A 22,549-nucleotide genomic window follows, 5' to 3' on the forward strand; every position below is an offset into this window, starting at 1 on the left:
CTTGGAGAGGGTAGTGAGAGGTTTTATAGTAATGGGGTGTGATCAGCTTGTGGACATTCTTCTGATTGGTTGGTTGGTGATGCGGTAAGTAGAAGTCAGCATCATCAACCTTAAGGTTCCAACTGGTCTGGGGTCTACGTGCTTGTGGGAAGCATACCATCATTAATTATTAACTCTTCCCATCTGGAGGGGGTTTCATTATCTGCAAAACAGCTCAAAGATATTGTTGTGTGTATCTGTTGATGGGGAACCAGGACCTTGCCCCAAGGCTGCATTACTGTTTCTCTTGACTGTTTCTCCCTTGTCTCACATCCCCTCTGTTCCCTAATTAACAACTGCTTGAATCTGCCCATTGGAACTCAGAGAAGGTCATGGAGGCTGAATGAAGGCTATTTTCTGCAATCAGAGAAATGGGGGGACACAGAAAGTCTTTGTGCCCAAGAGCCCCACAGGGCCCTGCTTGGTAACAACCCCCCCTTTTCTTTGATACTCCTCAATCTTGAGAACAGATATTGGACAAGGAAGGGAATAACTGTTTTGGATAGAGACATTAATCATAAACTCAGCAGAGGAACTCGGTTTCAGGGGACTTGGTTTTAATCTCCCTTTTTTAACTTTCCCTGAATCTTTTAGGGAATAGGGTGACAACCACTCTGGCTACTTCCAGCTGAAATGGGGCATAGTCCTGCCTCAATTTGGGACACCGAGTTGGAAATATTACTGAGTTCCAAGTCCTGGATCTGAGTTTAGTATGATTAAGGTCTCAATCCCCTGGGAATTTAAGCCTGAAACCCAGTCTGGACCTGGCTCTTTAAGGGAGACTTGTAGCCAGGTAGCCAGTTGTCTAATTTTATCTAACTAGGTTTTAACTTCTGATATGGTATTCAGACATATATAACAGGAGCCATTGGCCATTAAATATGTCTCCTCTTTCGTTGTTAATATCTGATCTAAAGCAATTTTATTGTCTAAAAAGTTTAATAGTTACAAGAGGATACCTTGAAACCATAAGGTTGCAGTTACCAGTGGACACTGTTTTGAGATTGGCTGGTGCCATCCCCTAGGTCTGACACAGCTCAGAAAATTCGAGTTCTCAGCAATACAGGAGCATGTCTGAAATCACATCCATATGTCTGAACCAACAGCTACTCCATTTTGACTTTCAGTTGCATTTCTCTTCTTAATGGCCAAAGCAGATATCACCGTTAATGATTTCAGTGCTTTTCTAGATATGAGAAGATGCCAAGAATTTGGGCTCATAAAATCTTCTGAAAATATCTGACTATCTAAAGCCCTGTTCTGCCAGTTTTTCTCAGAGCAGGGTGCCTCATTCCTGATCTCCACCCTGAATTCCTTTCAGGAGGTGTTGAAGGTCAGTGGCCACAGTGGCCATTGACCTAATTCTTGCAGAGGCAGATGGCAACTTGCAGTTGGCAGAGCCCCTTCAGGATCATAAACTTGACCATGGTTTGGGGGGCATTTCATGACCATTTTGTCCCACTGTGCTAGGAATGCTCATTCCCAGGTCTGGCAAAGATTTCGCTGATAGACCACTCAATGTGCTATTACTTACTGGACTAGGCCTTACTAGTAACCAAAAGTCTCTGGGCCACCTGTCTTACTAGTTTCTTATGGTCCAGGAAACTATTCCCTCTTGTTGCTTCTTCCCATATCTAGAGTTACACTATTACAGTCATTGATCTCATATGGAACTATACATCATCATTTTATCAGAGGCTCAGTCACACATTTGGTAATGCAAGAAACAACAATTTTGCAAAACAGGCAATATAAAAAACAATATAGCTAGCAGATTAGTAAGGTCATAATTCAGAATATAAGTTAAGAACTTCCATTAGGTGCAGCCCAGTATATCCCAGGTCTTCTGACTTAGTCTGTTCTGTACGAATCCTTTTCTTTAAGGGAAATTATATATTGGCATTGTCCATAAGGCACCCAGCCCAGTTTCCTAGTGTTACTAGTCTGGTTATCCCTAGTATGGGTTTAATTGTCCCCAACATAAGTGACCCTTTAAATTTGAATGAACATAACCTGGCGTTAATCTTCTGGTTGTAGATCATGGAGCATCTGATCTTTATCCAAAGACTGATTACAAAGTTAGGCTTCAGAAACAAACTTAGAGTGTTCTTCTAATAATTTAATTAAATTTTGGAACAATATAACAATAACCACAAGGAACTATGTGGGAAGTGAGTCTTGGTAAGCACAGACATTAATTAACAAAACTAGAATTTAATATTCAGTGAAACATAATTTTTTTCTAAAATTGCCCTCATGTTCATCAAGTACAGCCAAGACTAATTTGTTTCTAAAATAAGATTGGTCCATTGACCACATAGGTTTTTCCACATTGACTCTGGTGTAATTCCTCAGAAGAAGTCTCAGACTAAATTTCCAAAAGGCCTCTCAAGGCCAGGAAAGCCACATCAAAGGCCTGCCATCAGATTTTGCCTAGGTGGATTTCTCTCTTTTAGAGGTCCCCAAAATATCAAGATTTCTGCACATGCCAGGAGACAGTTTTTCTCATTCGCCTGATAAGGCTGCTCAGAACCCAAGAGTCTCCAATTTTTGAAGGGAACAGGCAGAGGGAAAAGAAAAATATCTCAATTTTACTCACAGAGGTGTAATTTACCAAATTGTTGCAAATCATAACCAACTTGAGGGGAAGTTTTTTTCCTATATCTGGAAAACACAGATCAAAGCCAGTAACATTTCAGACAAAACTCATAAAAATTATAACCATATTCACCAGTTCATTTAGTAACCAATCCTCTTGTTAACTTTTTATGAAACCGTCAAGTTTTCCCTTAGGATTTTTTTTTTTTAATTTCTTACCCAGTTTCCCAGTACAACCTGAGATTTATCAAAATACAATAATAACTGTCTACAAATCATAGAGACTTAAAAAGTCATGGTTAAATATTTGATCACAATGGGATTGACAAAAGAAACTTAGTTATTGCTGTAACGTGCAACATTTTAAAATAACTAGAATTATGACTGATAACATTTCACAAGGACATACTAGATTTTTAGGAATGCCATGTAATTTAGCATACTAATTAAATATTTCTCTCTGAGATGCCTCGGCCTTCTAAAGCATCTTAACGTTAGCTGGAGGTTGAAAGAACTTTTAGAATCTGTCAAACAATACTTATTTCATTTAACCAAAGTGAAGAGACTTCAAAAGCAAATATAGATCACTTAAAGGCAAAGAAACTCACGGGCTGTTGTCAAAAGCAGTATTCTAAGAAAACTTTGAAGGGAGAAACCGAATTTGAATCTGGTCTTGCCCTAGCCCACTCCCAACAAAATCCATCTACCCAGCTAGATTTAATAATCCAATCTTAGAAAATCCTGACCATGCACAATTCTAAAAACATGTGCTTTCTTACGGAGAATATCCCAGGGTGGCACCAAATACCTTTAGATTCCTAAATACCTTTAGTCTCTCTCTGCCAAGGGAAGCCAACGTTCACTAATTAATGTTTCAGTATCTTAATATTTTATTTGGAAATGACCTACCTATTCAATAAACTTCCATCATTTAACTTAACTCTAAATTTTTAAGCTACCAAGCAGCTGAAAAGATTATTCTTAAGTACACATTCCTAAAACAATTATTCCTAAGGAGTTTTACCCAAAAGCTCTTATCTCACTTGCATTACTTAACATTGATAACTCTAAAGAAATGTCTATGTTAATAAAACCAACAAGCTTAAGCCACCTTCAATAGCAAATATCAGTTCAGTACTGAATATTCCCCAGATCATATGGTCCTAAAATTTTATCTTGGCCATTTTCTACCCATTTAGATTTAATTTGTAAGTGCTTAATTTTAAGTGAATTAAATAGAGCTCATTTACAAGTTAACTTTTACATAAAGACAACCAGAAATCTCAGTTTTTCCGCTTGATTTTAAAAAGGCTTCCCCCTCTGCCCCCCCACCTTTTTTTTTTTTTTTTTCCTAGAGATAGTCTAGATAAGATAAGTATTCGTGAGGGTCTGGGCACAGGGAGAGAAATACCAATTCCCTTTTCATGGGAGCATAGTTGAAGGTCTGGCAGTTTTGTAACAATACCCTGGGGGGCAGGGGGGCCGTTACAAGATGGAACAGAACTCTGGTTATGCATAACAAGGCTTGTCCCAAAGGGAAAAGCCCAACCAGCATTCCGCCACAGGCAAAGCCTGACACAACAGGGAAGGATTCCCTGGTATTGTCTCATGTGAGCCCTGTTATTTAGCAAAGACGTCTCGACTGGTCAATATAAGTACTGACACACATACATACAAACAACAAACACAGTCCCACAAACAAAAGATCAGACAAGGTGTAGCCCAAAGATTCCATTTCTACTCCCAGACTGAGAACTCAAAATGGCTCGCAATGATTGGGTAGAATTTTCCCATCCTGTGCAAGCCTGAGTGGCTTACCCCAAAACAATATCCCCCAAAACACAAACAACAGATAAACTACGGCCACACAGACAGAATATCAGAGGAGGTATAGTTTAAAAATTCCACTTCCACTCCCAGAGAAAGGCTTCCAAATAGACTGGGTCAGTTCTTGAAAGAGAACAAACCCAGAGTTGGCTCTCAGGGAGCCCAGAGTGGCTAGCCCAGATGGAGTGGAGAGAATTCCCAGCCTTTCCATTCCTGTGACAAAACAATTCTACCTGAAGAATAGTATAATAATTTAGGCCACCATGCAAAGGCCACCTCTCCTCACTTTTAAGAATATACTTTGGCCAAACAGAATTACAATAGAACCTTATTCTTTTTAGTCATAGATTCATAGTTATAGGTCGACCAATCTGCCAAAATTTTCCCAGGGGGCTATCAGATGGAATACAAGAAGAAGCGCTTCCCATGTTGAGTCGAATTAAACAGCCGTGCACAAGAAATGGAAAGCAAAACCAGAATCCTCACCAGCCAAACAGAAGCCACACACACACACACAAAAACAAACAGCCCAAGGCTCAAACTGTCTTCCAACTCCCACTAACCCGGTGGCCTTGGATCTTCCTAATGGAAAAATCCCCAAACAGGAACCAGAGGTTCACCAAACAGACCAAACCAAGTGGCCTCAGCATGCAAGCTGAGGGGGCTTACCAAAACACTGGCAGAGGTGTCGCAACATCCCAAACGCTACTTTTCTGCTTCCCCAAAACAATTCCTTGGAGTAGGAAGTCCAGGGCAGTCCAGGGGGGAGGAAGAGAGGAATGTTCTCGAGGCAAAGATGGCCTTGGCAGCTGCTAGGGTGGTCCCTCCTCTGCCCTACTCCCGCCTTGGAGTTCCAGCTGCCAGGATGGCGGACAGGATAGACTGGGGCTTGGCCTTTCCAGGCAAGAGTCCCAGGCAATCTGGCCTCTAAAGGAATTCTCCAACCCTCCACTCTCTTGAAAGAGGCTGGAGTGGAGAAAACCTCGGAGCGTCCGATCAAGCCAAGGGAACCCCCCCACCTGGGACTGTCCCTGAGTAAGCCCCACGCTGCACACCAAAATTGAAGCCAAATCCGGTCTCTGTACCCCGACACCGAGTCAAATCTCGGAGACAGAGTTTTGGGTGAAGTAGAAAAGAATAGCTTTATTGCTTTGCCAGGCAAAGGGGGCCACAGCGGGCTAATGCCCTCAAAACCGTGAGTCCCAACTTGGAGAGGGTGGTGAGAAGTTTTACAGTAATGGGGTGTGATCAGCTTGTGGACATTCTTCTGATTGGTTGGTTGGCGGTGAGCTAAGTAGGAGTCAGCGTCATCAACCTTCCGGTTCCAACTGGTCTGGGGTCTACGTGCTTGTGGGAAGCATACCATCATTACTTGTTAGCTCTTCCCACCTGGAGGGGATTTCAGTATCTGCAGAACAGTTCAAAGGTATGGCTGTGTGTATCAGTTGCTGGGGAACCAGGACCTTGCCCCAAGGCTGCACTACTGTTTCTCTTGACTGTTTCTCTCTTGTCTCGCATCCTCTCCCTTCCCTAATTAACAACTGCTTGAATCTGCCCACTGGAACTCAGGGAAAGTCATGGAGGCTGAATAAAGGCTATTTCCTGTAATCAAAGAAATGGGGGACTCAGAAAGGCTTTGTGCCCAAGAGCTCCACAGGGCCCTGCTCAGTATCAATCGATAGATAGGTATAGATATGTAGATATATAGATATACACAGACATATATATGTATGAATATATATGTATATATATATATACACACATATATAATTTTTTTAAGTGTTTAAACTTCCATCATTTTATTAGATCCTCAAGAGACAATCACGGCCAAGATGGGGGAGTACAAAAACCTTGAGCTCACCTCCTTTCATGGGCACACCAACTTTATAACTATTAACAGAACAACTACTGATGAGAGTGATAGAATCTACCAGAAAAGATCTTCTACAACTAAAGATCCAAAGAAGGAACCACAGGAGATGGGTAGGAGGGGCAGTGTTGTGGTATAGTCAAGAGCCATACCACCAGGTGGGCAACCCACAAACAGAATAATTACAATTGCAGAGGTTCTCCCCTAGGAGTGAGGGGTCTGAGCCCCACACATTAGGTTCCCCAGCCTGGGGGTCTTACACGGGGAAAATGAGCCCTCAGAACATTTGGCTTTGAAGGCCGGGGGACTTACTTTTGGGAGACCCAGAGGCTGTGGGAAATAGAAATTCCATTTTTAAAGAGTGCAAAGAAAACTTCTCACGCTCTGGGACCCAGGGCAGAAGCAGTAATTTGAAAGCAGCTTGGGTCAGATCCATCTGCTGATTTTGGCAAGTCTCCAGTAGAGGCAGGAGACAACTGGAGCTCGCCCCAGGGAAACAGACACTGGTGGCAGCCATCTTGGGGAGCTCCTTCTACCATGTAGAAGTGTCCATCTAGAATTCTGATGCTGTCAAGTGATGCTGGATGCTGGCAAGTGTCCATCTGGAATTCTCCTTCTAGCTTACTAGCTTTGGGACCCAGTCTGCCACCTCACCCCACCGCCACCCACCAGACTACAGGCACGAGTACTGGGATACGTCAAGCCAAGTAACTAGCTGAGCATGTTCCTTGCAGCCCCACCCATCAGAAGGCAGGTTACCTTAAGAACCTCGGAGCCCACAGCCACCCCTGGACACAGCCCTGTCCACCAGAGGGCCCAAGACCTGGCCCCATACACCAGTGCCCAGGCACTAGACTCAGAACTCCCATGGCCCTACAGCCAGAGACCCTGGAACCCAGCTCCACTCACCAGTGAGCAGGCACTGGCCCCCAAATGCCATGGGTTTAGGCCCCGCTCACCAGTGAGCCACCTCTAGCCTCAGGACAAGCCACACCCACCAGCAGGACAATACCAGCTCTGAGACAACCCTCAGCCAGTCACTCCAGGATCTGGCCCCACTAACCAGGGGGCTGACACAAGCTTCTGGACACCCTGGGTTCCACACCAGCTATGTCAGGAACCAGTCCCACCCAATAGCAGTCCGACACCAGTTCTGATGCCTAGGCCCCACAACCACCCACCCCGGAATCTGGCTCTGCTCATCAGTGAGCCAGCACTAGCCCTGGGATCCCCTGGGGTTCTGCACCCAGTGACCTTGCGATCCAGCCCTGCCAAACAGCAGCTGGCAGCCTGTGCACATGGCAGGGTCCAGCAACCAACTGGACAAGGGGCCAGCCACGCCAACCAGACCACCCGCATTAGACAGCCCTCCATGAGAGAAGGTGCCATGCAGTCCACATAGGGGGCATGCTTATAGCATATAGCTCTGATGACCAGAGGGGAGTGTGCTGATAGGACACCTCCTACAAAGAGCCACTTCTCCAAGGTCAAATGTAACCAGTCTACCAGATACATAGAAATAAAAACAGCAAATTAGGCAAAATGAGGTAACAGAGGAACATGTTCCAAATGAAGAAACAAGATAAAACCCTGGAACAAGGCTAAGTGAAGTGGAGATAGGCAATCTACCCAAGAAAGAGTTCAGGGTAACGATCATAAAGACTATCAAAGAACTTGGAAGAAGAATGGATGAGTGAGAAGTTAGAAGTTCATAACAGGAGTTAGAAGATATAAAGGAGAACCAAAAAGAGATGAAGAACACAATAACTGTAATGAAAAATAAACTAGAAGGAATCAACAGTAGATTAAATGATACAAGGGAACAGATAAGTGAACTGGAAGACAGAATAGTGGATATCACTGAAGCTGAACAGAAAAAAGAAAAACAAATAAAAAGAAATGAGTACAGTTTAAGAGAGCTCCACTTCAACATCAGGCATACTAATATTTGCATCACAGAGGTCCCAGAAGGAGAAGAGAAATAGAAAGGGGTAGAGAACATATTGGCAGACATAAGAGCTGAAAAGTTCCCTAACCTGGAATAGGAAGCAAACATACAGGTCCAGGAAGCACAGGGCATCTCATACAGGATCAACCCAAAGAGGAACACACCAAGACACATCATAATTAAAATGGCAAAACTTAAAGATAAATAGAGAATATTAAAAGCAGCAAGGTAAAAATCAATAAGTTATGTAAAAAGGAACTCCCATAAGTTTATCAACTGACTTTTCAGCACAAACTCTGCAGGCCAGAAGGGAGTGGCACAATATACTTAAAGTGTTGAAAGGGGAAAACCTAGCACCAGGAATATTCTACCTGGCAAGGCTTTCATTCAGATTTGATGAAAAAACAAAAAGTTTTGCAGACAAGCAGAAGTTAGAAGAGTTCAACACCACCACATCATCTTTACAAGAAATGTTACAAGGACTTCTCTAAGAGAAAAAGAAAAGGCCACAACTAGAAACATGAAAACTACAAAGGAAAAAGCTCATTGGTAAAGGCAAATATATAGTAAAGGTAGTAAATCAACCACATACAAAGCTAGTAGGAAGGCTAAAAGACAAAACTAGTAAAATTACCTATGTCTGTAATAAGGAGTTAAGGAATACACAAAATAAAAAGATGTAAAATATAATGTTGAAAACAGTCATTGTAAGGGTTGGCGAGAACAAATGCACAGTTGTTAAAATGTATTTGAAATTAAGAAATCCGCATCTTAAGACAATCATGTATGTATAAACCTGATGATAACTATAAACCAAAAATCGACAATAGACACACACACAAAAAAGAGGAAATAATCCAAACATAACACTAAAGATAATCATCAAATCATAACAGACAACAAAAGAAGAAAGGAACAAAAAAGAACTGCAAAAACAATTTAAAAAATGGCACCAAGAACATACATATCAATAACTACTTTCAATGTAAATGGACCAAATGCTCCAATCAAAAGTCACAAAGTGACAGAATGCATATAAAAACAAGGCCTGGGGCTTCCCTGGTGGCGCAGTGGTTGAGAGTCTGCCTGCCGATGCAGGGGACACGGGTTCGTGCCCCGGTCCGGGAAGATCCCACATGCCGCGGAGCGGCTAGGCCTGTGAGCCATGGCCGCTGAGCCTGCACATTCGGAGCCTGTGCTCCGCAATGGGAGAGGCCACAACAGTGAGAGGCCCGCGTACCTCAAAAAAAAAAAAAAAAAAAAAAAACAAGGCCTGTATATATGCTGCCTATAAGAGACTCACTTCAGATCTAAAGACACACACAGACTAAAAGTGAGGAGATGGAAAAAGGTATTCCATGTAAACAGAAATCGAAAAAAAGCCAGGGAAGTAATAATTATATCAGACAAAAGTAGACTTTAAGACAAGGACTGTTATAAGAGACAAAGAATATTACATAATGATATTATCAAGTGATCAATTCAAGAAAAAGATATAACAATTGCAAATACATATGCACCCAACATAGGAACACCTAAATAAATAAAGCAAATATTAACAGACATAAAGGGAGAAATTGACAGTAACACAAAAATAGTAGGGCACCTTAACACCCCACTTATATTAACGGACAGACCATTCAGACAGAAAGTCAATAAGGAAACACTGGCCTTAAATTACACAATAGGCCAATGAATTTAATAGATATATATAGAACATACCATCCAAAAGCAGCAGAATACACATTCTTTTCAAGTGCACATAGAATACATTCTCCAGGATAGATCACAAGCTGCACGTGTTAGGGCACAAAACAAGCCTTGGTAAGTTTAAGGAAACTAAAATCATATCAAGCATCGTTTCTGACTACAACACTATTTCAATTACAAGAAAAAAATGCAAAAATCCACAAACACGTGGCTAAACACAAAAGGGTAAACAATACGCTACTAAACCACCAATGGATCACTGAAGAAATCAATGCAGCCAAAAATAAATAAATAAATAAATTTATTTAAAAAAAAAAAAAAAAACTCCAACAAAAAAGTCCAGGACCAGATGGCTTCACAGGTGAATTCTACCAAACATTTAGGGAAGAGTTGCCATCTATTTATCTCAAACTATTCCAAAAAGTTGCAGAGGAAGGAATGCTTCCAAACTCATTCTATGGTACCAGCATCACCCTGATACCAAATCCAGAGAAAGATATCACAAAAAATGAAAATTACAGGTCAATATCACTGACAAACATAGATGCAGAAATCCTCAACAAAATATTAGCAAACTGAATCCAACAATATATTTAAAAGATCATACACCATGATCAAGTGGGATCTGTCCCAGATGCAAGGATTTTTCAATATCCACAAATCAATCAACATGATACAACAAATTAATAGACTGAATAATAAAAACCCATATGATTGTCTCAATAGATGCAGAAAAAGTTTTTGACAAAAATTTTTATGTAAAACACCCGTTTATGACAAAAACTGTCAACAAAGTAAGTATACAGGGAGCATACCTCAACATAATACAGGCCATATATGATAAGCCCACAGCTAACATCATACATAACAGTGAAAAGCTGAAAGCATTTCCTCTAAGATCAGGAACAGGGTGAGGATGCCCAGTCTTGCCACTGTTATTCAACACAGTATTGGAAGTCCTAGCCACAGCAATCAAACAAGAAAAAGAAATAAAAGGACTCCAAACTGGAAAGGAAGAAGTAAAACTGTCACTGTTTGCAGTTGATATATTATACACAGAAAACCCTAAGGACGCCACTAAAAAACTACTAGGGTTCATCAATGATGATAAACTTGGAGAATACGAAATTAATATACAAAAACCTATTGCATTTCTTACACTAACAGTGAACTACCAGAAAGAGAAATTGAGGAAACTATCCCATTTACAGTCACATCAAAAAGAATAAAATACCTAGGAATAAACTTTCCTAAGGAGATAAAAGACCTGTACTCAGGAAGCTATAAGACACTGATGAAAGAAATTGAAGATGACACAAACAGATGGAAAGATATACCATGTTCATGAATTGGGAGGACTAATATTGTTAAAATGACCATACTACCCAAGGCAATCTACAGATTCAATGCAATCCCTAACAAAATACCAATGGCATTTTTCAAAAAACTAGAACAAATAATTTTAAAATTTGTATGGAATCACAAAAGACCCAAAATAGTCAAAACAATCTTGAGAAAGAAGAGTGGAGATGGAAGCATCACATTCCCTGACTTCATACTATACTACAAAGCCACAGTCATCAAAACAGTATAGTACTGGCACAAGAACAGACACATAGATCAATGGAACAGAATAGAGAGCCCAGAAATAAACCCAGGCACTTATGGTCAATTAATCTATGACAAAGGAGGCAAGAATATACAATGGAGAAAAAACAGTCTCTTCAATAACTGGTGCTGGAAACTGGGCAGCTACATGTGAAAGAATGAAATTATAACATTTTCTCATACCATATACAAAAATAAACTCAAAATGGATTAAAGACCTAAATGTAAGACTGGAAATCATAAAACTAGAAGAAAACACTGGCAGAACACTCTGTGACATAAATTGTAGCAGTATATTTTTGGATCAGTTTATTAAAGCAAGGAAATAAAAGCAAAAATAAATAAATGAGACCTAATTAAACTTAAAGGCTTTTGCACAGCAATGAAAACCATCAACAAAACAAAAAGACAACCTACTGAATGAGAGAAAATATATGCAAATGTCATGACGGATAAGGGATTAATATCCAAAATATATAAACAGCTCATACAACTCAATATCAAAAAAACCAAACAACTCAATCAAAAAATAGGCAGAAGACCTGTATAGACATTTTTCCAAAGAAGAGATAGGAATGGCCAAAAGGCACATGAAAAGGTGCTCAACATTACTAATTATCATAGAAATGCAAATCAAAACCACAATGATATATCATCTCACACCTGTCAGAATGACTATCATCAAAAAGACCACAAATGACAAATGTTGTCGAGGATGTGAAGAAAAAGGAACTCTGTGCACTGTTGGTGGGATTATAAATCGGTGTAGGCACTGTGGAAACAGTATGGAGGTTCCTGAAAAAACTAAAAATAGAACTACCATATGATCCAGCAATTTCATTTCTGGGTATATATCTGAAAAAAATCAAAAACACTAATTAAAAAAGATACATACACCGCAATGTTCAAAGCAGCATTATTTACAATAGTCAACATATGGAAGCAAGCTAGGTGTCCATCAACAAATGAATGGATAAAGAAGATGTGGTGTATATATATATACAATGGAATGCTACTCAACCATAAAAAAGAATAAATTTTGCCATTTGTAACAACGTGGATGGACCTGGAGTGTATTATGCTTAGTGAAATAAGTCAAACAGAGAAAGACAAACAGTACGTCTTATCAATTACTTGCAGACTCTAAAACAAACAAACAAAAACAAACAAACAAACAAAAAATGAAGCTAACGAAACAGAAACAGACTCACAGATATAGAGAACAGACTAATGGTTACCAGGGGGGGAGAGGGAAGGGGAGACAGGCACGATAGGGGTAGGGGATAAAAGGTACCAATTACTGTGTATAAAGTAAATAACTACAAGGATATAAGGTATGAAAAAAAAATATGCTTTTTCAAAAAAAGAGACAATCCTAATGAAACAGGTCAAACAGACACTATCATTGCTGTTTTACTTATAGGTAAACTATGATCAAAAAGCATTTGCTCTGGTGGTGTGATTTTTTATAAAGTTATTTAAAACCCAGACTGACTTCTAAGAGTGCATGGACAAGAACCGCGTGTGTATGCTGGGGCCGTTACACAAAGATGGTCACTGTAGAACCTCCAGGGATAGAGTGGCTAAGGAATTTTAAGAAAAGAGTTGCCTCATGCTCTGTTTTGAAGTTGTTCATTCTGCTGTAAGGAACAGCCTCCACTCCTATGTCCTCCCGTCTCCTATACCCACCCCTAGCAGCAACCTTCATTAAAGAGTGCTACATACACAAATGCTTTGGGAGAGTGGTTTACTGAGGGGGGAATTGTGGGAAGGGGACTGAACTGGGTCAGAGGGAAGGGAATATTCACAAGAGGTGAATACAGGCAGAAGGGGCATTGAGCAGAATCTTGGGCCAGAAGTGATACTAGGAATGCAAGCGCCTAGGGATTCAAAACGTTTAGGAATCTCAAACCAAACTCAGTCTTTATTAGCACCAAAGTTTTGGCAAATTTCATCACCCCTTCTAACTGATTCTTTATCCATAAAATGGAAACATTTAATATAATGCCAAGGACTCAGTTAAGTCAATGAAATTGTAAGCTATTATTACTATCGAATCCAATTCCTCATTAAGTGGCTTAACAAATAAAATGTTAGCCTTGGGGGAGTATTATCTGTTTTCATAAAGCAATAATAAACTTTTGTTTACTAACTACAACTTTCTTACTAAACAATTATGAAATTAAATGTGACATTATACCAAAAATGACAAATGAAACAAATGTCACATTTCCACTGTGACACTGAGAGTCAGTTGGCCCCAGAGCAACTTAAACAAAGAGAGATGTTGACTAGTAAACCACCAGACAGGATATCTCCTGAAAACACCAGGGAACCTGCTGTTAGTCTGATGTGCCAGCAGGTTTTTGACATCTAGAATGATGGAACACATCACATTTTTTTCTTTGCTTTGCTCTCTTTTTTTTCACCTTCAGTAACCCAGAGCGTTGCAGACTTAATGTGAGTGGTAGTCAAGACAGTCACTAATGGAAATGGCTCCATAAGGGCACATCAACAGGTTGCAGGAAGAGCACCAGACTAGGAGTCAGGGAGTTGCAAGTACAGCGATCACTCAGTACCTGGTGGGAGTGGGGGAAGGGCGTGGGGAATAGTTCCTGGACACGCTCAGATACAAAAATCAGAGAATATAACCTACACAATCCTCTCATACACTTTAAAACATCTCTAGATTACTTATAAAACCCAATACAATGTAAATAGTTGTAAGTACAATGTAAACAGTTGTGAGTATGCAGCAAATTCAAGTTTGCTTGTTGGAACCTTCTGGGATTGTTTTTTTTTTTTTTTTTTTTTCAAATATCTTGATCCACAGTTGGTTGAATCCATGGATTTGCAACCCACAGATATGAGGGCTGACGGTACTGATTCCACCTCTAACTAGCACTATGACAAAAGGCAAAACACTTAACCCTAAAGAAACTCAGCCCTTGGTTTCCTTAAAAAATAAAACAATTGGACTTTCAGCACACCACCTCAAAGTCCACTTGGCAATAATGGTGATGTGCCACAACCCACCCCAGTAGTTCATAAGCTTTGTGAGAAGAAGAAATACTATTGGCCTCACTTTTGACTCACAAGAGGCTGGCAGACGACCTTGCGCAGTGGCTGACATTTATTAGGCACCATGTAAATATGTGTTGAATGAACTGAGTCTGTCAGCTCATGCTAACATTGAAGATTAGAATAGTTCTCAACTGTTCTTGCTAGGTGAGTAATCTTGGCCAAGTCACCTTGCTTGGGAGCTCAGTAGCACTTACATAAAATGAGGGCTTCTGACTATGAAAGACTGCTCTTTTCCAAATGTAAAATGATAATGAAAGTATTTCTGGTAAATGATGGACAAAAGTTGAAAAAATTAAATTTTCTTTATTACCCTGTAAATCTAATTCCTACAGTGAAATGTACTTAGAAAATAAGAGCAAAAGTACTTTACAAATATTGATTTATTTATACCTCACATTACCATACAGATAAGAAAATAATCACATCCTTTTCGTAACTGAAAAAATTTAGGCTCAGAAAGGTTGAGTAAAGTGCCCAGTTTACACAGCTCTAAGCAATGTAGCCAGGATGCAAAAAGGAAATTAAAATGACAATTTTCCTCCAAACTGATCTACAAATTCAATGCAATCCCAATCATCTCATTAGGCTTTTTTGTGTGTGTGGAAATGTACAGACTGATTCTAAAATTTATATGAAAATGCAAAGGACCTAGAAGAGCCAAAACCACCTGGGGAAAAGAACTAAAACTGAAGGACTTACACTATCTGTTTTCAAAGTTATTATAAAGTTGTTACTGTGGTACTGGCATAAAAGAAAAAAAATGTCAGTGGAACAGAAGAGAGAGTCCAGAAATAAATCCACACTTCTATGGCCAGCTGACTTCAACAAAGTTGAAAGGTAAATTCAATACATGATGCTGGAATAATTAGATATCCATATGTGAAAGGAAGGAAGGAAGAAGAAAAACTTTGATCTGTACTTCACACCATTTACAAAAATTAATTCAAAACAAATCACAGACATTTACATAATGATATAAAAATTCCATAAAATCTTTGGGACCTAGGGTTAGGCAAAGATTTCTTAAAAATGACAACAAAAGTATGATTCATATAAGAAAAACTGATAAATAAAACTATTTCAAAATTAAAATTTTCTGCTTTTCAAAAGATAGTGTTGGGTTCCCTGGTGGCACAGTGGTTAAGAATCCACCTGCCAATGCGGGGGACACGAGTTCGAGCCCTGGTCCAGGAAGATCCCACATGCTGCAGACCAACTAGGCCCGTGTGCCACAACTACTGAGCCTGTGCTCTAGAGCCCACGAGCCACAACTACTGAAGCCTGCATGCCTAGAGCCCGTGCTCCACAACAAGAGAAGCCACCGCAATGAGAATCCTGTGCACTGCAACAAAGAGTAGCCCCCACTCTCTGCAACTAGAGAAAGCCGGCATGCAGCCATGAAGACCCAACACAGCCAAAAATAAGTAAATAAAATAAATAAAATTTTAAAAATAAATAAATAGTACATCCTAAAAGATTTCCAAAATCATCATTAAAAAAAAAAAAAGAGAGTGTTAAGAGAATGAAAAAACAGCTATAGACTGGGAAAAGATATTTGCAAATCACATGTCAAATAAAGGTCTTGCGTCCAGAACACATAAAGAATTCTCAAAATTCAATAAGGAAACAATCAACTCAATTAAAATACATGGGCAAAATATTTGAACAGACATCTCACCAAAGGCAATACACAGATGGCAAATTAGCATATGAAGAAATGTTCAACATCTTAGTTACTAGGGAAATGCAAATTAAAACCGCAGTAAGATACTATGACACATCTTCTAGCATAGCTAAAACTTAAAACTGAACATACCAAGTCTCAGAGAAGATGTGTTGAAACTAGACCTCTCACACACTGCTGGTGGAAATATGAAATGGTGCAACCATTTTGGAAAGCAGTTTGGCAGTTTCTTAAAAAGTTAAGTAATACATCCACCCTATGACATTTCATTCCTAGGTATCTGCCCCAAAGAAATGAAAGTATATATCCACACAAAGACTGTACACAATGTTCATGGCAGCTATATTTGTAATAGCTCCAAACTGGAAACAACTCAAATGTTGAAAAAAACAAATCGGGCTACATCCATACAGTGGAATACTACTAGGCAACAAAAATGAACTATTGAAGTATGCAACAATATGGATGAATTTCAAAATTATGCTCAGTAAAAAGAAGCCAGACATGGACTTACCTGGTGGGGCAGTGGTTAAGAATCCGCCTGCCAATGCGGGGAACACAGGTTCGAGCCCTGGTCCGGGAAGATCCCACATGCCACAGAGCGGCAAAGCCCGTGCACCACAACTACTGAGCCTGCGCTCTAGAGCCCACGAGCCACAACTACTGAGCCCGCGAGCCACAACTACTGAAGCCCATGCACCTAGAGCTCGTGCTCCACAACAAGAGAAGCCACCTCAATGAGAAGTCCCCGCTCACTGCAACTAGAGAAAGCCTGCGCGCAGCAACGAAGACCCAACGCAGCCAAAAAATAAATTAAAAATAAATAAACAAATAAAAGAAGCCAGACAAAATGTATAGTATGTATATGTGTACATACATATGCATATGTGTATATGCATCCATGTCTGTTTAGAATTCCACTTAAATAAAATTCTAGAAAATACATACTCATCTATAGTGCCAGAAAGCAGATCAGTGGTTATCAAGGTGTAGAAGGGGAATTACAGAAGGGCAGGAGCAGACTTTTAGTGGTGACGGGGTTTGTTCATCATCTTTACTGCAGTGATGAACTCATCGGTGTTGCACATGTCCAACTGCACAGTGTAAGTATGGTCACTTTAGTGTATGTCACTTGTGGCTTATGGTGACTCCTGAAGAATGCGCAGGAGCCGACGGACAGGGAAAGAGGACTGAGGTGCTTCTCAACACTGGACACTGGAAAGCAGGAAGAACAAGGGCATGGGATTCCAGACCATTCAAGATGACGGCTCCAAAGTCTCTGAACTGATGAAGGTGAGCAGCAGTTTAGAATGCAGCAAAGGATAACGTACTACATCAATCACAATTCCCACCCCTTTTACACCTGGTCCCCTAAAAAGTGAGTCAATCAGGGTCAGCTTCTCCACTATAGGTCCCTTGAGGTTCACACTGATCCCTCCCTGTACCTAGTACAGCATTAAAATTGCAAACTAGCAAAAGGAAACCCTCAAATGACACAGAGCTCTATGCCTAAAAGGAGGGGGGCCTTTTAAAAATCTTGAAGCTAAACAGGTCTTACTTGAAAGAATGGTAGGTTATACTACTGATTTCAGCATTTTCTCTCAGTCTCTTCGTTGTTTCCATGTATTTTAAAGATGTGAGAAAGAAACTACATGCCTTCACCCCACAAAGCTTACTGCCTCCATGAACATGACTTTAGAATCCAATTGTCTTCATTACCATAGCTTTACTATTCCCAGATACTTGCTCTGGAGCTAACTGTTCATCACAAGAACTTCTGAAAAACGTCAACCCTTTAATAGGAAGCACCAACGAACAAGTTTCCTCCTAAAACTCTTTGAAGCCTTGCCTCAAGATCCTTGCCTGGCTATTGCCACCAATCCCAAACTGTTACATTGTGATCCTTATCCAGTCCTGACCAAGACCCTGCATTGAAAGACCTGCCTTAAACCAAACTTCCAATTCTCAATAAAATCCAACCTTGCCTTTCCCCCTCCAAGCTCTGCCAAAGCTTAGTATTGAGGTGGTGTTTTTCCTCACCACAGGAAGCAATAACTCAACTTTGTCTTATCAACTGGTGGGTTGGTGATATCTGGGGAGCCAGCATTCAAAAACTGTTGTTAAATGAAATGAATATGCTGCAAATGACAACATGGAAGCTTATTTGGGTGATAACAGTGACTAACAATTGATGAACAATTGGGGAGTACCAACTCATATTTTATTCTGGACATCTAGATCTACATATTCATATTTTATTAATGGCCTATATTTAGATGGAAAAAATATAGAAAATGTTTAGTACACCTTCAAGTGACACCAAGACAACTCACAGTGAAGTGTGCCAAAGTGAAGAATTTATGGAAACACAAGTCCCAAAATTAAAAATTTATTTTTTAAATATTAGAATATTTTTGAAAGAAACTACACCCATCTCAAATGAGGAAGGACAGACGTTAACTGACCTCCAGACTCTTTCACCGTCAACTTCGCAAACCCAAATCTGTACCAGAGTAGCATCCCCACATACGAGTACACGGGGTCTGACAGTGCACTATTCCACCTGTGCTCCCCGTACTGGCCACAGCTTCCCTGGGCACCCCCTTCTCTCCCCCTTCTGGTCCAGTCAATTAGGTCTTAGCTTCACTTCAATTGCTCAGTCTCTCTCAATCCATCCAGGGCTTCAACAGACCTCTTCGAGCTTCCGTCCACTTTCTTGCCTACCGTAACTGTGTTCAATCCTGGTCCCCCTGGCTCACTCCCTCCTCTCTGGCATCCTTGTCCTGGCATTCCCGACCACAATCACTCCCAGTGCCTTTCTTATTCTCAGCTATTAAATGGGAAATATTCCTAACCCATATAGCTGAGGAACAAAAAAAGAAAGATGTGAAATTACTATTTTCTCTAAATCACTCTACAAGCATCAACTATCATGACTACTACTGCTACTGAGTTAAGAACCATGCTAATTCAATACATAACAAATCTGTATTATTTTAGTTCAACTGAAGCTTCACTGAGTTTGATAATTCTGCCAGTTGCCTCTTGGTCATCTGACATCACACTCTCTAAAATGACATTCCAAAGGTGTCCCAGTCAGAGATTAGCTCTAGTTCCAGCTCTGCTACCCGCTTGAGGTCATTTCGGGCAATAACAAACACAGTCTAGGGCAAGTTTATTATTTAAAAATACACACACACATATATATACACACTCACACACATATATATGTATATATGTATGGTTGAACTAAATTGTTTCTAAGATCTCTTGAAGCTGTGGTTCTCAGACCCTACTTTACTGGGAAAATTTAAAGCATCAAACACTGATCTCTCTTCTTCTGCTTTTCAAAATGTTTCTGTATCTAACCTCGATTCCTTCTTTCCTTTCCTTGAATACTCCAACCACCTGTACTCTCCACCCCATGTCTACTTTCTTTTTCCTAGCGACTGCCCACCCTCATCAGCATCTGCGCTCCCACTTCTTTCCTCCTTCCTTCCTTCCTCCTTTTTTCCTCCCTCTCTCCCTCCCTTCCTCTCTTTCTTTCTCCCTTCCTCCCTCTCTTTCTTTCTTTCTTTATCTTTGACTGTGTTGGGTCTTCGCTGATGCACACGGGCCTTCTCTAGTTGAGGTGCACGAGCTTCTCATTGCGGTAGCTTGCCTTTGTTGTGGGGCACAGGCTCTAGGCACGTGGGCTTCAGTAGTTGCAGCACGCAGGCTCAGTAGTTGTGGCTCGCAGGCTCTAGAGCACAGGCCCAGCAGTTGTGGCACACGGGCTTAGATGCTCTGAGGCATGTGGGTTCTTCCCGGACCAGGGCTTGAACCCGTATCCCCTGCATCAGCAGGCGGATTCTTAACCACTGCACCACCAGAAGTCCACTGACTTCTTTATATAAATACCTAACTTCCCTTCTTTGAAAAAGGAAATTTTCACTTGATCCTCCAAGTCCTCTCTAGCTGCTATCCTGTACTCCCTTCCACAGGCACTTCCTACAATTACTACCAATATTTTACATCTCACATTCCTCTGCCTAAAACGTGGCTTCTCTTAAGATCTTTGCTGGGACTTCCCTGATGGTGCAGTGGTTAAGAATCCGCCTGCCAATGCAGGGGACATGGGTTCGAGCCCTGGTCCGGGAAGACCCCACATGCCACAGAGCAACTAAGCCTGTGTACCACAACTACTGAGCCCGCGTGCTGCAACTACTGAAGCCTGCGGCTCCTAGAGCCCGTGCTCCACAACAAGAGAAGCCACCGCAGTGAGAACCTCGTGCGCCACAACGAAGAGTAGCCCCCACCTGCCGCAACTAGAGAAAGCCCATGAACATCAACGAAGACCCAATGCAGCCATAAATAAAAATAAAGAAAGAAATTGAGAGGGAAATGAAATGAATGAGTATTATAAAAAAATAAAAGATCTTTTGCTAAATTCCATGTTCTCTGCCCCTTCCTCACTTCTAAATACTAGTGATGATATCCTCTAAGCAATTCCTCCTCCTTTAGCTCCCAGGACCTCAGTATCTTGGCGCTTTCTTACATCTCCAACCCAACTCTAAACATGGGCACCTCCCAAGGCTCTGTCTTCAGTTCTCTGCCCTCTCTATCCTATTCAAAAGTCTCCACACCTGACTGTTCATTTCAGTTCCCACCACCACCTTGAACCACTTCTCTGTTTTAGAGAATGCCATTCCTGCCCCACCCAACTCACCATCTCGCTCATAACCTGAAAAACCCTGCAAAACTGCCCAATCATTTTTGCTTCTTTCCTAAGTCTCTTAAGCTGTGCATCAAAATGTGTCTCCCAGCAGGCTCTTCTTTTATTAGTCTTACCCTGATCACCCTTGTCGACGTCCCATCACCACTATCTAATATATGCTTCCTCTCTCTCAACCCTTCCTTACTCCCCAGCTCCTACTCGACTTAGTACATGCCCTCATTATTTCGTATACATAGCATTTGCAATATACTCCTATCTGGTTTCTTTGTGGCAGGTCTCTCCCCATCCCAACACTTTCTCCAGACTGCTGCTAGAATGATAGGCTAATGCCTCTGCAAAAACTTTCCAGTGGCTTCCAGGAGTCCATGGAAGAAAGCCTAACCTCCCTCACAAGACTCTGAAACTCTCAACCCCTCTTCACAAACACATAGAGTTTATGCTCCAGGATTATAAAACTAAACTCAGTTCCCTGTGCCTAGAATGCTGATTCATGAAACAGTTCCACATGCCCTTTGCCTAGAATGCCCTTCCCTAACACTTGTCCACCTGGTGAATCCCCAGGCATCTTTTAATTCCAAGGCTCAAACCCTCACCTCCTCTTTAAAGCCTTTCCTGTTGTCTCTATATAGCATCCAGCTATGCCCTCTTTGCTAACAATAAGCCTTGTTCAGACTTATATTAAATCTATCTCATATATATCTCCTGGGGGGTTCCTTGAAGAAGTGGTCTTGTTATCTTTCAAGTATTACTGCAGCACTTAGCAACTGGAACATTCCCCTGCAGGTAAGAAGCACCTTTTCACTTGTTAATGCTCTGGACCACAGAACTTTCTCTCAGTATGTCTTCAGGTCCTGAACAATGAGAAGGTCATGTTAATAACACCGTTATAAAAAAGACTACAAAATGGCACGGGAGTGTACCATAACAGCAGAATATAACACACTTCCTGCGCTTCTTTCATTAATTACATAAGAGTTTTGCCTTTACTGCAACTTGAATGCAGAAGGCACTTAAAAGAATTTCAATGGACCAAATATTAACCAGCCTCCGATGTGCAAACTGATTTTATAATGGCCCTTGACCTGGAAATACAGGTGCATTCAAATATACACCCTGATAAGAAAGGACATACAGAGGATAGAGTTCAGTGACACAAAGCTTGCCAAGTCAAAAGTTCCTTGCAAGACATACAGAGGCTAGAGTTCAGTGACACAAAGCTTGCCAAGTCAAAAGTTCCTTGCAATAAACTCTGAAAGTATGCAATATTTTAGATATGGTTTAGAAAATGCTCATCCTTGTCTAAGAAATCTTAACAGAACAGGTTACACATGGCAACACCTACTCTCAGAAAACAAAATCCCGCTGGGTATGTATTAATGAAAACCAATAGTGTGGCATTTATAAATAAATAAATAAATATGCAGTGAGGTAACCCATTCACAGATAGCTAGAGACAACACTTCT

At 40.8% G+C, this 22,549-nt stretch overlaps 1 protein-coding gene across 1 annotated transcript in view; it reads right to left on the reverse strand.

Annotated features, from left to right (window-relative positions):
- CDS1 (CDP-diacylglycerol synthase 1) overlaps positions 1-22,549 on the reverse strand; it is a gene marked incomplete at its 5' end in the record, with an annotated part of 69,208 nt that overhangs the window by 44,989 nt on the left and 1,670 nt on the right. The window lies entirely within an intron of this gene.

The sequence above is a fragment of the Hyperoodon ampullatus genome (assembly GCF_949752795.1).
Source record: "Hyperoodon ampullatus genome assembly, chromosome: 1".
NCBI classification, from domain to species: Eukaryota; Metazoa; Chordata; class Mammalia; order Artiodactyla; family Ziphiidae; genus Hyperoodon; species Hyperoodon ampullatus.